This window comes from Squalius cephalus (assembly GCF_949319135.1).
Source record: "Squalius cephalus genome assembly, chromosome: 11".
In the NCBI taxonomy this organism is placed as follows: domain Eukaryota; kingdom Metazoa; phylum Chordata; class Actinopteri; order Cypriniformes; family Leuciscidae; genus Squalius; species Squalius cephalus.
The window spans coordinates 31,929,110-31,945,232 of NC_137132.1; the positions used below are offsets into that span (position 1 = coordinate 31,929,110).

General features: G+C 40.4%; 1 pseudogene across 1 annotated transcript; it reads right to left on the minus strand.

Moving 5' to 3' along the window:
* Positions 1-15,063: 15,063 nt before the first annotated feature.
* Positions 15,064-15,919, minus strand: LOC307167870 (olfactory receptor 51I2-like; annotated as a pseudogene). Its single transcript has one exon. The product of its transcript is annotated as an olfactory receptor 51I2-like (transcript).
* Between the last annotated feature and the right edge of the window lie 204 nt (positions 15,920-16,123).

Here is a 16,123-nt window from a genome sequence, read left to right on the forward strand (position 1 = left end):
ACCAGTGTCATCCACGGGCCTTACTCCGTTTGAATGTAGTTTAGGTTACCAGCCACCAGTTTTTGCTAGTACGGAATCCGAAGTCGCGGTCCCCTCCGCTCACGCCTTCGTCCAGAGGTGTCGCCACACTTGGACTAGAGCCCGTGAGACTCTTCTCCAAGTGGGGGCACGCACCAAGGCTAAGGCCGATCGCCACCGGTCGAAGCCTCCCGTATACGTCGTTGGTCAAAAAGTGTGGCTTTCAACCAAGAACATTCCTCTCCGCTCCGTTTCTAATAAACTTGCTCCTAAATTCATTGGCCCGTTTCCTGTCACCAAGGTCATTAGTCCGGTGGCAGTCCGACTCAAACTTCCTCCTGCGTACAGGAGAATTCATCCCGCCTTTCATGTGTCAAAGATTAAACCTGTGTTTTGGGCACGCATTAATCCGCCAGTCCCGGTTCCCCCCCCCCCCGCCGCGTCTCGTAGATGGGGAACCAACTTATTCGGTTAACCGTATTCTGGACTCGAGAAGGAGGGGACGCGGATTTCAGTACCTGGTGGACTGGGAAGGTTACGGTCCGGAGGAGAGAAGTTGGGTTCCTGCTAGAGACATTCTGGATCACTCCCTTATCGATGATTACAATCGACAGGTAAGTCAGTCGGGGAACGCCAGGAGGCGTTCCTAGGGGAGGGGGTACTGTCACGGTTCATGAATTCACTGTCTCTCTCTCATCTAACGTGCTGTTGTGTGTGTGTGTATGTGTCTGTGGGCGTGGTCACTAATCATCAGTGATCAGTAGCGCCAGCTGGTTTCAATTGTATGTCCCTTTATAAGCTCAGTAACTGGTGTCTCATGTTGTCAGATCGTTGTGGTTTTCCTGGTGTGTTTCCCGTGCTTGTTCCTGTGTTCCCCGTGCCGTTTGGATCTTCCTGTCTTCGTCGTGTCTTCCTGGATTTCTGCACTCTTCACTGATTCATCTAGCACTTCACGAGGGATTACCACTGGATCACTGCACCAGCACCTGTTGCCCACCGAGGTCCCTGCGTCACCACACCATCAGCGTTTGTGTCCGCCCACCTGTCCCGCTGAGTTGGCGATCATCTGTGTGCTGTGTTTCTGACCATCTGTGTGTTTTCAATAAAGAGCGTTGTTGCATATACATCCTGTCTGTCATCCGTTACAGAAGCTCTCTAGACCAGTCTTTGGTAAGAAGTAGAACAACTTCTGCAATTGGCCGTAGAAAGGTTTTTATATTGCCTTGGTCACTTGTTGTTACCTTAACTTTTCTCACATGTCCATCCTTTCCAGGGAATATGGCAGTGATTCTAGCCATGGGCCAGCAGTTGCGGGCTATTTGCTTGTCCCTGAGCAGAACTAGATCTCCAACTTGGAAGGTTTCTGCAAGGTACTGTCCACTTCTGTCTGTGTTGCAAGCAAGGTAAGTATTCACGGCTCCAGCGGACCCAGAACTGGTTTGCAAGAGCCTGAACTTGTCTCCATTGCTTTGTGTACAGGTCCTTGTCCGAGAAGTCTCCAGGAGGAGGTTGAACTCCTGTCTTCTGTGTAAGGAGCTGTAACGTAAACGCATTAGCTCAAATGATATACAGGGAATTTTAATAATTAATCAGGAATATGATTAATATATATTGCATATTACAGTTACATTAAAATTATGAAAAATAGATAAATTGAATATATCAATATACCATTCTTCAGATCAATTATCCTGATATATTTTACTGGAAATTAATGTAATTATCGAACAGTTGTTTGTCCAGCAAAGACCGTAAGATTAACTGGTAACACTTTATAATAACGTTCAGTTGTAAGTCATTTATAAGTGATTAGTTAATGATGAACTAATCATTTACAAAACATTCATAAATGAGTATCAAGTGACATACTAACATTTTATGTATGTTTTGTAAATTGTGTTACAAGTCATTTACAATTGATTCGTTAATGATTAACTAATCATTTAAAAAACATGACTAATCATTCATAAATTATTAATTAGTGATATGTACATTATATGTTTTGTAGATTCAGTTATAAGTCATTTACAATTGATTAGTTAATGATTAACTAATCATTTACTAAACATGACTATGCGTTTCATAAATGTTTAATAAATGATGTTACATTTTTTTGTATGTTTTGCTCACATCAGGTGCACAGTGGTTAAAGACTCCATGTGTTTCAGAGAAGCTGTCTATACCCTCACCAGTCAGCAGTACACACTACAGTGTTCAACACCTGTTATAGACGTGTAAACGCATGAATAAATCATTTACAACACTTTCTGCATCCCCTAATCTAAAGTGTAAACTATTCATCACTTGGAAATGTCTTACACTTCATTTGTAGATTACCACTTCAAGAATCAAAAAGGCTTAAGGTCTCCGAATGTTATCTACGAATGTATATGCAACACATTTACAAGTGATGAATAGTTTACACTTTAGATTAGGGGATGCAGAAAGTGTTGTAAATAATTTACAACACTTTCTGCATCCTCTAATCTAAAGTGTAAACTATTCATCACTTGGAAATGTGTTACATATACCTACAAATGATCTGTATGTGTATTCAAGGCATTTACAACACTTTTTTGCACCCTCTAATTGCTACATATATACAAAAAAACAAACATTTATTAAACATTTATGAAACGCATATGCATGTTTTGTATATGACTAGTTAATCATTAACTAATCAATTGTAAATTACTTATAACCGAATCTACAAAACATACATACAATAATTAACATATCACTTATTAATCATTTATGAACGCATAGTCATGTTTCGTAAATAATTAGTTAATCATTGACTAATCACATGTAAATGACTTGTAACGGAATTTACAAAACATACATAAAATGTTAGTATATCACTTGCTACTCATTTATGAATGTTCTGTAAATGACTAGTTCATCATTAATTAACCACTTATAAATGACTTACAACTGAACGTTATTATAAAGTGTTACCGATTAACTTATCAACTTCTCATAAAAAGTATCTCTTCTTATAATTCCCGGAAGATCAGTTTTCTGGCCATGAAAACCATTCTCCTGTCCTTATAAATTTAGGTTACTAAAACCGTAATCAAATTGTAAAGCTTGTAGCTAGGATCAAAACATTTCAGGGACCCGTAATGTGAGAAATATAGACAGAATCAATCTAGGATATAATGGATTTTAATCATTGAAATGAAAGCTTTAGCATAAGTTCTGCCGGGAAGACTCAATTACTATGTCACCTATTGCCTTCACTTCTATCCAATCATATTCGTAGGCTCATTGTATAAAAGCTCGGTACTTACACATGTTTGAGTTCGCAGATACTGAAGCGACGATTACCCCCATCCTCCCCACCACCACCAGGATGGTCCTGTCCATACCTCCCGGGGGGGTCGGCTGCGCCCCTGCCTTCGTCTTCAGGCAGGAATTGCAGATCCGATACCCTCGGATTATGCACTACGGACGGGGCCTACGCCAAATGACTTTGTATATTATCAGCTTGCTGAGCTGTCAATAAATGTATGGTTTATTGAAATAATTCTCCCGAGTCTTTCTGGTAGAACTAATAATACATACTACAGTTATACACGGAATATATGTATATACAGAAACATTGAGACAAAACTAGACAAAACACATTACAAGAAGGTGAAGAACGAATTATGATAGGATGAGAGAGTGAGGATGAGCGAGGGAAAGTGAAAGCAAAATGAACGATCAGAGTGAGAGAGAGAGAGATCGGAGAGAGAGAGAGAGAGAATGAGAGAGTGTGAGAGAAGGGAGGAAAAAGAGATCCTCTGGAACGATCTCTTTAAGTTATGGCAAAATCACAAACAAAGTGGACCTTGAGAGCCAACAAGGAAATCAGATCACATTAAAAGTTCAGTAAACTTATCTTGCAAAATGGTTCTCTTGTGTTGGTTGAGGAAAGCAGAGTCCTGCGTGTGTCCTTAAGAGCAGCGTGCATGTGTTCCCATCTCTCCCGGGCGAGCGAGGTCGTGGGAAATTCAAAGAGTCTCTGTCTTTGAGGTGAAGTTGCCAGGAATGATTCAGGCTAAGTTCATTCAGCTCGTGAATGAACAGAGGCGAATAGGAAAACGAAACTAGACTATAGAAAACATACAAAGAAATAAAAGAGAAGAGAAGCAGGCCGAAGCCGGTCCGGACTTGGGTTTCCAAAGTTTTCGAAGGAGCCGAAGGAGGGAGAAGAGAGAGAGAGGGGAGACTGAAGGTTTGGACTTTTATCAGTGTCCCGTGTACAGTGTCCCGCGCCCCCCTTTTTCGTGGAGGACGAATCATCTTAGAGCATTCCGAGCGGGAAGATACTCTTTGTGTGTTAATGTAGCCCGACCCTCGTGTGGAATCACGAGGAGGCAAAATATGATATTATGCTCGGGGAATTAAAACGCATGGAACCATAACGTTTATCACAGTCTCTTATCAAAAATCTCCTTCGTCGTACAAAGGGGATTAAAATAAGACCAAGAACGAATAGTGACAAAGATAGAAACATAGAGATACATTCTTATGTTGAACAAAGGTACTTTAGGATTATACTACAGTGATTCAAAAACACAACTACTCTAATATCACACTGGGGAACATGCAAATCACCTGGAACACTCTTTGTACATTTGTAATAGTTAGTAAAATGAAATGTTACTAGTGGAAGTCCATATATGGCAATGTGTGTGTGTATATCTGTGTGTATCTTTATGGTCGGCATCTGTTGCATCCCGTGGTGCTGTACCACGTGAGGGCTTGGGGGTTTAATCTGAAAATGGCACTCTCAGAGACAAAAGTAGTTCTGTGGGCAAATTCACTTAACAGCCTGAGGCGTCGTAGAATTTTGCTGAGGGAAGCGGATAGTTCTGGTCTCTGAATGGAGCCAGTCTTGTAATTTGCCTTCGGTTCACAAAGAACAAACGTTAAACACAGCAAGGAGTTGTTCTGGCGCAGCACGTGATAGTTTGAGAAACAACAGGGGCCTGTTGTTGATTTCATCAAGTCGTCGTAAAACATTAACCAGCAGCCTGCTTGTAGACACTTGTAGCTATTGTGGCACCAAGCCAGTCAATTAGGGCTTTCTGAATTTGAACATATATGAAATAGAAGAACAATCAGGATTCGCTACTTCAGAACATCTGATCGGACAGACTGTCAGTGTCGTTACAGAGCATTGATGGTGAAAGTATGAAAGGTTGTTCCGGGTCTGCAGACACAGGTAAGAGTGGTTGTGCATTAATAATAGCAGTAACTTCTGCCATTAGTGTGCAAATAACTTTGTGGGTTAAGCGAGTGTTCAGCTGCAGAAACATTGAATCTAGGATTCTTCTGGCAATGCCGATCATACGCTCCCATGAGCCTCCCATGTGAGAACTGTGTGGTAGATTGAATTTCCAGCTTCATCCTTGCTCACTGAGGTACCTCTGCACCTTTTTGTCCATTACAAGCTCCTTGCATGCCCCGATGAAATTGCTACCGCAGTCAGAACGGAGCTGTTTCGCAGCACCGCTGAGTGCAAAGAATCGCCTTAGAGCATTTATGCAACTTGACGTGTCCATAGACTCGGTAACCTCGACATGCACAGCTCTCAAACTCATACAGCAGAACATGATCGCCCATCGCTTGCTCTCTGCCTGTCCTTCTCTGGTGCGTCTGGTTGTAACGCACCAGGGTCCAAAGACATCAAGCCCCACATATGTAAAGGGAGGGCAGGTTTTGAGGCGTTCAGATGGCAAGTCCGCCATACGTTGTTCTTCTAGCTTTCCACTTAACTTGCGACAGGTTATGCATTTGTGGAGTACTGAATTGATTAGTGCTTTGCCTCCCAAGATCTACAGTCCTGCTGCCCTGATCGCTCCTTCCGTCAAGTGACGGCCTTGATGTTTCACTTGCTCATGGTGATGTCGAGTGAGCAGTAGGGAGATGTGGCTATCTTTGGGCAGAATTATTGGGTTCTTTTCAGCAGCTGCAACCTGAGAGTGCTTTAGACGTCCACCAACACAAATTAAATTGTCCTCCATAATCGGACTGAGTTTCCGCAAGCGGCTACTTTTGGATACTGCCTGGTTAGCTTGGAAGGCTGACAGTTCCTTTGAAAATGCAGCTTTTTGTGTTGCTTGAAGGATAGCATTCCTTGCTTGGTCCATTTCATCCGGAGTGACGAAGTAAGTCACATCTGTGCCAACCTTTGAATTTTCTGTTTTGGTTTGTGTGTTTGCAGGATTTTGCCATGTGAACTAGAAATGCTACTCCTCTTACTAGGGATGTGAAGGTGGAGAACCGTTGGAATCGGTCAGAGGTAAGCTCTGGTTCTTCCAGGTTTGTAGCACAGCTTTGTACTTGAGGTCTGATTTCTGAGTCTATTTCAGGTTCAATTAGCTGAAATGTTTCACTCGATTGTGTTTTCTCTGCAGGTGGCTGATGCAGGAAGGAAGGACCGGTGAACCAAGAGGTCTGCACCAGGCAAGATGCAGGTAAGGATCTTGATGCTTGATCTGCAGGATTTAATTCTGTACATACATAATGCCACTGCTCAGGTCTTGAGGACTGACGGATACGTTGGACTCTATTGTGAACGTATACGTAGAATCGCTTTGACTCGTTATAAATATAGCCGAGCACCACTTTGCTGTCTGTAAAGAACTTTATGTCATCTAACTTTATATCCAGCTCATCCTGAATGAGATCTGCTATCTCTACTGCTAAGACAGCAGCGCACAGCTCCAACCTTGGGATGGTAGGTTTGGACAGAGGTGCTAGCTTTGCCTTGCCCATAACTAATCCTACTTCAACTTTCCCATCTTTCTGAAGTGCTTTCAGATACGCCACAGCACCTATGGCCTTGGTCGATGCATCCGAGAATACACACAATTCTGTGTGCACTGCTTCAGTGAGTGAAGTTGTTGTGTATGTACGGCAAACATGAAGCTGTTTCAAGTCTTGGAGTGAATCTCTCCAGGCTTCCCATCTGCTTAGCTTGTCTTCTGGGAGAGATGTATCCCAGTCTGACAGTTCAGAGGTAAGTTCTCTGAGAAGGGCACTTCCCTGGATTGTGACAGGTGCCAGTAAACCCAGAGGATCGAAAATACTGTTGACAGTGGAGAGGACTCCACGGCGGGTGAATGGTTTGTTAACCCCCTGAGGTCGGCGGTATCGCCGGCGATACCAGCTTGCTTTTTTTTTTATCAGTGTAAAAGAAACTCATAAATACACTGTTGACTTTGATTTTCCATAGGAGTTTCATACATCAATCGATTCTGTTAAATGTGTATTATTTTTGTGTATACTCACAATAAAAACAAAGTGTTGTGCTTTTTGCCAAATAAAGAAAAATAAACACGAAGCGAGTTCTGCCTTCTCTCTGCCAGTGAAGTCCTTTCTGAAACGCGTCCGAAAATGAACAATAACTCAGCGAATACTCAGTCAAACAGGCATACAGACACACAGGCATGAAGCTTGAATTCTCTTCTTTTAAATGAAGTAATTTATATAAAAAAACAAATATTCTCATCTTGTGAAATCTGTATTAAAAGAGAGCGATTCCAGTCGAGCTCATTACAGCTCATTCAAATGTAATGTGACACGCCCACGGAGAGCGCGCGCTATTCAAATGCAAATGATTGAGGCAAACCTGTGAACGCCCCCATATCAGCTCGAGAAAACACAAGTTTATTCAGATCATTACTTGTTTACACCGTCTCGCAGCGCTGTGAGGAATAATAATAATGGAAAATGTACCTCAGAAGTGCGGGTTTATCGAGGAGCGAGCTGAGGAATACTGTAAGTTTTTTTCCTTCTCACGTGAATCGGGTTTCTGTTTATGAATGAATGAACGGCAGAGATGCGCGCTGTTTACCACAGCTCGCAAAAAGACAGTTTAAATTGAAATCGCGTGTGTGAATGAATGATGATGTTTTAGCAAACTGTATTGCTATACTGAGATGAGTAAAAATCGACTGAAATATGTTGAAATAAAATGTAGGCTATTTGTATAAGCAACGTATTAAACTGCAAATTAACATTTATATGCCCTAATATTTCATAAAAACAACGTTACAGTCAGGCGAAATATGAAAGACAACATTTTGTTGACTAGATTTGGGTACAGTTTTTACTGTAGAATATACTGCCACATCAAATAAGCTTTTGTTTAGCAATTTCTATATATATAAAATACTATTTTTGTCAAAAATAAAGTCATCAACTAAGATGTTAGCTGTTCCAATGTTGGCTATATTCAAACTAATGAATACATAGATAAAATGAAGGCCTATAATCATTTTTTTTACAAAGAAAGAGTACACTTGAAATATTGTTGAAATTGTAACCTTTTTAATAAAATAGCAAAACATATTTACAAGATAGATGTAAGCAAAATCTTAAATGGTCAATATAAGTCTTCTTCTAAAGATATCTTTTGTCCTTGCATTGTGGCTCAGTCAGTGTCACACCTGAATGAATGGCTCATGATTCAGAGTGGGTGGGACATTGTATTCTCAGGTGTAAACCACTCCTCGTTCACGACCCCCTCGCATATTGGCTTTCCAAGCAAAACCTGTTTTACATCAATTTAAATCAATGTATTGTTTTATGTGAACGATAAAGCAAGACTATTTTCACATAATTTTGAAGCCAGAACTCGAAGGAACAACATCCATTAGTCAAAAGTCTTATTGACACATATTTAGTATGAGTTTTGTGGTCTTATTTCAGCAACTTTCATTTTTATTTTTTTCAATAACCACGCATAAACATTATTCTCTTAAAAATTAAAAAAATATACACGCATGGTGATCACATATTTTGGTAGCCCTGTTTGTGCTATATAGAGTGAATTTACACCTTTGCCATTAACATGTTTATAAATAACTGAAAAAAGCACAAATGTCAGAGCATGTCAGAACACCTCCAGGGCCCAGAAAACCGCTCAGACTCCAGAGGGTTAATGGTCGATGCAGAGTAAGTGAAGGCGTCATTCATAATCTCCCACAGCAGACCTAAGCTCCGTTGTGTGGGTGAAGTTTCTCCACTCAGATCTAGGTCCTTGATTACTGGAGCACAATCTTCGGGAGGAAAAGCATCCATGACTGTCTGAGCATTCGAAGCAAACTTGTGTAAATGGACATTTGACTCAGCTAGTGAGGCCTGTGTTCGTTGAACCAAATTGATTGCGTCAGCTTCAGATGGTATAGATATCAAGCCATCATCAACACAGAAATGTCTTTCCACAAACCTGACAGTGTCAGCACCATACTCCTGTGTGCCTTCTCTGATAGCTCTTCACAGTCCATAAATTGCCACAGAAGGAGATGGCCCATTTCCAAAGACGTGGACCTTCATTCGATAATCAACAATTTCCTTGAGAGATGAGAGAAAATAAAGAAAATAAACAGGGTGTGCTTTCTGCCTCTGAATTTACCTCAGAAGTGCTGGTTTAGTTTAATTTCAAGGAGCAATGGATCCAAAGAAAGATCCCAAATAGGAACCGATGGGGGCCGCGGGGGATTCATCCTCCTGGCTCCTCTAAGGAAGCGGATGATGAGCTCGTTCCTTCCTATAGCTCGGCCGCGCGTCGACTCCGCGAACGCTGCAATAGCCACAACATACACTTTGAGCGTGGAGGGGGACCTGCCCTCGTCCAACAACTCTTGAGGGAAGCAAAGTACCCACGAAACCCCACACGTGCGTGGGTCTAGGCTCTTTTTGGCGCACCATTTGGAGAACACCGACCATTTAAGGTGTAAAGCCTTCTTGTAGAAGGAGCTCTAGACTGCGTGATTGTGTTCACGACCCCTTATGGCAAGGCAACGGGTATCCGTTGATTATCCACACATGCAGAGACCAGCGCTCTGGATGGGGATGCCAAATCGATCCGCCGGCTTGAGAGAGAAGATCTCTCCTCACCGGGATCGGCCATGGGGCTACGTGCAACAGCCTCACCAGCTCTGGGAACCAGGTTTGGTTTTCCCATCGCGGGGCTATGAGGAGCACTGAGTGGCGCGCTTCCCTGATCCTCTTGATTACCTGTGGTAACAGCGAGATCGGAGGGAAATCGAAAACGAAATCGAAATCGGCCAGGTTTGGCCCAGCGCGTCCTCGCTCTTCGAGAGGAACCTTAGGCAATGAGCGTTGTCTTTTGACGCAAAAAGGTCGACTTCCGCTTTGCCGAAAAGGCGCCATAGCAACTGGACTGTCTGAGGGTGCAGGGACCATTCTCCCGGGGGAACGTTGTCCCTGGACAGTCTGTCTGGGCCGACATTCATGTGGCCCGGCACATGCGCGGCTCTCAGCGAGTGCAATGAGTGATGAGCCCACACAAGTTAGTGTTCTGTCAAACCGCAATGATTCCTGGATCTGACACCGCCCTGGCGGTTCACGTAGGACACCACAGAGTATTTATATCGTTTTTACCTCTTATAACACAGTAACGTCCAAGTGATCTGAGGGCGCGGGCGCTTCCTGCTGTGTGACGTGTACGCAGACTGGTGCATAGATATATTGAGGTAAGCTAAAACATACCAAAATTTAATTTCAAAGTGAACTATCCCTTTAACCCTCTGGGGTCTGGGGTGTTTTTGGGGTCCTTGAGATGTTCTGACATGCCCTGACATTTGTGCTTTTTTCAGTTGCTTATAAACATATTAATGGCAAAGGTGTAAATTCACTCTATATAGCACAAACAGGACTTCCATAGTATGTGAGCCACATGTATGTACATGTTTTCATTTTTGAGAGAATAATGTTTATGCATGGTTATCGAAAAAACTAAAAATTAAAGTTTCTGAAATAAGGCCACAAAACACATACTAAGTATGTGGCAATAAGACTTTTGACTAATGGATGTCATCGCCTAGAGTTTTTTCTTCAAAATGATATGAAAATCATCCTGCCTAATCATTCACATAAAACGATACATTGATTTTAGTTTTGTGAAACACTTTTAGTTTGGAAAGCCAATATGCGGATGGGGCGTAAACGCTCCAACAGCATCATGCATATTTAGTAGTTCACACCTGGTGAGACTACGTCCCTGCATACTTAATGAGCCATTCATTCAGGTGTGTCACCTATAGCTAACTTAAATATACAAGCTTCATAAAAATGATCATTCTAAGAGAAAATTTCAGATGGCATTTAGAGGCTTTTGCATCTGAACTCTTCATATATACACACACACATATATATATGCATGCACATACATACTTTATAATCTTTTCAAAACTAGTCAACGTCTTTCAAAACTAAAGTATACATTTTATCATACGTATTTCAAAGTAAAGGATTCATTAGTTAGTTGATGACTTTATTTTTGACAAAACACATACAGTATATATTCCTCATCTCAGTATAGCAATAGAGTTTGCTAAAAGCTGTTAATTCAATACAGCAGTATTTGAAAATCGATCATATTTTGTAAAATTACATTTATATTTGCATTTATGTCAAAACCTAGACACTTTTAAACATCAAAAGGACATTTATTAATATGTATTCGTGTCAAAATGACAAATAAACAGATTTTCCTATTCAATTTTGCATGGAAACGCTTCCAAGACGCTTGCGTGTCGCGTGAAAAATAGGCGTCGGTTCTATTTCTAGAATGCATGCGTTTTCCACGCGGCTCGTGCCGCGCCTGAGACACGCGTCTCACACAGGCAGTGTGCAAACTCTAAACTGTTAACATGGGAGCCGAAATAAAAACGGACACGCCACGCAGCTGAGACGCTTACGCCACGCATCCAGTGTTTCACCGGCCTTATCCAGCTGATGTGGGCATTTCACAGGTTTGTATGGATCGCCTCACATTTGCGTTTGAATAGCGCGCGGTCTCCGTAGGCGGAGTCACATTAAAACTTAATTAGCTGAGATGAGAACGACTGACATCTCTCTCTTTACATACATATTATATAAACTGTGAATATTTGTTTTTTATAAAAAATACTTCATTTAAAAGAAGATAATTCAAGCTTCATGCCTGTGTGTCTGTATGCCTGTTTGACTGAGTATTCGCTGAGTTACAGTTCATTTTCGGACGCGTTTCAGAATTGACTTCACTGACGGAGAGTAGGCAGAACTCGCATCATGTTTATTTTTCTTTATTTAGCGAAAAGCACAACACTTTGTTTTTATTATGAGCATACACAAAAAAAATACACACTAAACAGGATCGATTGATGTATAACACAAGCATATAAGATACAAATTATTTATTTTTATTTTTTATTTTTTTTGCACTCATACGGAAAAAAACGAGCCTATCGCGCCGGCGCGATAGCCGACCCCAGGGGGTTAAAGATATGAGGGCTACTTCTACACCCGAATGTGAGCATGTGATACAATTTTTAATTCCATTTGACTCCGAAAAGAGGCCAATCTGAGGGGTGAATTGGCAGGGTTTTAAAAGCGTCTGTGATGTCGGCTTTAGCTAACCAAGCGCCTTGACCAGCTAACTTAATTAACTGGATAGCGTTGTCGGCCGAGGCGTAATGTAGAGAGAAATGTGTTAAGGGAATACATTCAAGGATGTCTGTCTGATATCAGTTTTTGGACCCGTTTGTTAAATGATTGGAACGGTATTTCTTTTTTCTACAATGATGCTTTCGAATCATCCGTAGATTAACATCTATTCACTGACGCTGCCCCTTCTATTGGCTTCAGGGGATTCTTTCAAGGGCAATGGTTTGCTGAGAAATGGCCAAACAATTTTCCCAAGACAGCTTCCGGCTCCGTTTCATCCACGCTCTACGAGATTTATCCTCTAGCTGTAGCTAGTGTTATTTGGGGTTCAGCGTGGTCGAGGAAACATATCATGATGTTTTGTGACAACAAAGCCACTGTTGCCATCATCAACAAAGGTAGATCGTCTTGCCAGACGATTATGCCTTTTTTGAGACGTTTAATCTGGCAATCAGTCGTTTTTAACCTCATAATTAAGGCTGCTCATATCCCCGGCCACTGCAACGTCATTGCTGATGTGCTTTCTCGCTTTCGTTTTCAGGCTTTCAGAGGGATTTGCCCTTCAGCCAACACGGATCCAACACCCTGCCCTTCCCTAGCAGTAATAATGTTAAATTAGACGATTTGCTTAATAGTTTTTCCGATGCTCTGTGTTGGATCCTGCTGAATGTATGTAAGCTTCCTTTCGTCTTGCATTTACTTGATGATTTTTTGATTAAAATTGTTTGAACTTCTCAAAACGGATTCCTCAATCCTTATTTATAAAAAATAAGCCAGGTTCAGTCTGACAGTGTAATGCTTTGCATGCAGAAAAACAAAATGTAAAAATGTTACACCAGTTTAAAAAAGACAATTATTTTATTCTTATTATTTAAAAAAAAAATACAATTATAAATAATTAGTGACACTAATAGTCTATATTTTTTTTTAAGATTTCATTGAAGCTCATATTCTATATATAAAGTTATTAATCTGAGCTCATATGATATGGATGGCCCCTTTATTCAGGCAATTCTTATTGTGTTTCTAAAACCTTTGTATTTTTTTAATTTTTTTTTTCACAAAAATGTACAGTATTTAATGAAGAGGTAATTTAAAGGAAATCTGTATAGAATTCAGAAAGGTGAAAACTATCACATTTAGCAATCACTCACAACTAGAAGGTGAGTGACTACTTGTTACGTCCCTTTAGATTTGGCTAGGAGTAAGAGAGTATAACATTTAAATAAAGAGGTGTATTTTTACAGTGCCAAAAGTGAAAGAATGAAGATAAAATAATATTTACAATATTTATGTCATGATTCTGCCTTCTTGTCTCTGATTTTCCCTGGTCTTGAGGCAGGATCATGACAGGCCCATGTTTTATGTGCAAGCACATGGCCATTTGTTTGGGCCATGTGCTTGTGTTGTCTCGTTTCTTGCCCCGCCCCCTTGTTATCCTCGTTTTGTCATCATTGCTTTACCCTTGTCACCTGTTTCCCTCATTAGTTTCTCCCTATTTAATCCCCTTGTGTTTGCTGTCCTGTGCCGGTTCATTGTTAATCATTGTGATTCCTACCTGAGTGTTCCATGTCATCTGCTATCATTCATTGTGAGACTTTGTTCATTGTGAGTACCCTGTCAAGAGAGAGTTCTGTTTCTGTATTAGCTGTTTATTTGTAGTCAAGTTTTGTCAAGTCATAGTACAGTTTAGTCACTCGTAGTCCTGTCTTGTCTTGTTTTGCCCCCTCGTGGGCTTTGTTTTCCCCGTTATTTGTATAAAATAAACCTTGTGTGTCCTGCAATCTGTCTGCGATTGGGTTCATCCTCCAACCACATAACAATTTACACAAACAATGAGGAAAACAACAACAACAACACAAATATCATACCAAACAAACAAAGGTGGGAAGGCGAGATTGAGAGATGCCAAATAAAATAAATAAATAAAACAAAACAAACTAGCTAGGATTAATTCAGCTAAACTAACTAACAAATGGAAAATGTAGAAAAGAAAAGTCTTCAGTGTCAAGATGCCCAAACTAAACTACATTAACTTACCGCATAACAAAAATTACAGGGTGTGGCACTCTTCTAAACCTAGTGTGTTAAATACAATCAAGATGTCCTATGTGGTGTGCAATGTATGTCGTGCGACTTGATTACCTGCTACCTCCTTCCCACACACCATGATGACTGAACAAGGGTGAACAGTATGTAAAACAAAAACACTTCACAACCACAATAACAGTAGGTTAAATCACACAGAATAAACAACGGCGACAACAAGCCAAACAAAGTCAAAAGCCAAAGTGAGCAAAAAGCTGGGGACATGGAAGAGATACGGGTATTTGAGGAAGGTGGTGTAATGTGATTGGTTGGTTGAACCGGGACGTCATCATCCTTCAGGAAGACTGACAGGCTGTAGATCGATCCAATGAACATCTGAAACACACACACACACATCCAACAAAAAAACTACCCACATATACCCCTATTGCAACACTCTTAATGCGTACAACATACGTAACACTACTTGATTGAACAAATATCTTTAAATTTCTTTAAATTTGGGTTTTCTATGTTACAGTATTACAGTAGAAACAAAGCAGGTTATTTGGAGGCTTTTATAGGATGCCTAATTTTTTTGCGGATATCAGGAAAGTTTAGACTATAAACAATAGGGTTTACAAAGGGTGGTATAACAATAAATTCAAGTGAAATGACAACACTCAGCGCTATAGGAAGTGCTCCATTCACAAATCGACTCAAAGTGAGCTCACAAAAAAGTGCAACTGAGAAATTTAAAAGGATCACCATGTGTGGAATACAAGTTTGATATGCTTTGCTCCTGAACTCTCGTGTGCTTCTTTGACAAATTAAAATAATTCTGACATAGGTATACAATATAAAACTCAAAGGGATATAAATTGTTGTGATCATTACAATCAGGCCATAAATATTATTAATAGTATTGTTCACACATGAGAGTTTGACAATTTCATAGTTGTGGCAATACACCTTTAGCAATTTGTTAACACAGATTGCAGTCAAAAGGGCATGAATACCAACAAAAGTAATTGGATTAAGCCATGCTATAACTATTAGAAAAGTTAGAAACCGTGTGGTAATTATGTTGTTGTAATGAAAAGGTTTACTGATTGCAACAAACCTATCAAATGCCATTAGCATCAATATTGTAAGCTCAAAAGCTGCATATGAGTAAATTACAAAACTCTGTATGAGACCTGCTTCAAAGGAGATTCTATGTGCATCATAGGGCAGGTCTGTCAATAACCTTGGGAAAAAGCCAGCTGTACCATATACAAAGTTGATGGACAAGCATTAGATCAAAATGTATATGGGCTGGTGCAATGTCTTAAAAAATAAACCCCAAAGTGAAGAAAGCATATCTTATGCACCCAAGATTTTCAAACAACATGAAGTAAAAACATGTTCCATTTTCCATTTTGCTTACACAAGGAAAACTTTCATTGACATGAGAAAGAGAGCAAACAAAGTCCATATGTTTTTATAGCAGAAATAAATAAACACACAAACATTCCGCTTAGAATGTTTTAGCCACTTATACGATGTAATGTGACCCTAACTGTAACGTCTTAAATTTCATTAGTAATATAATAATCATTCAGTTAAATGAATGGTTAGCACA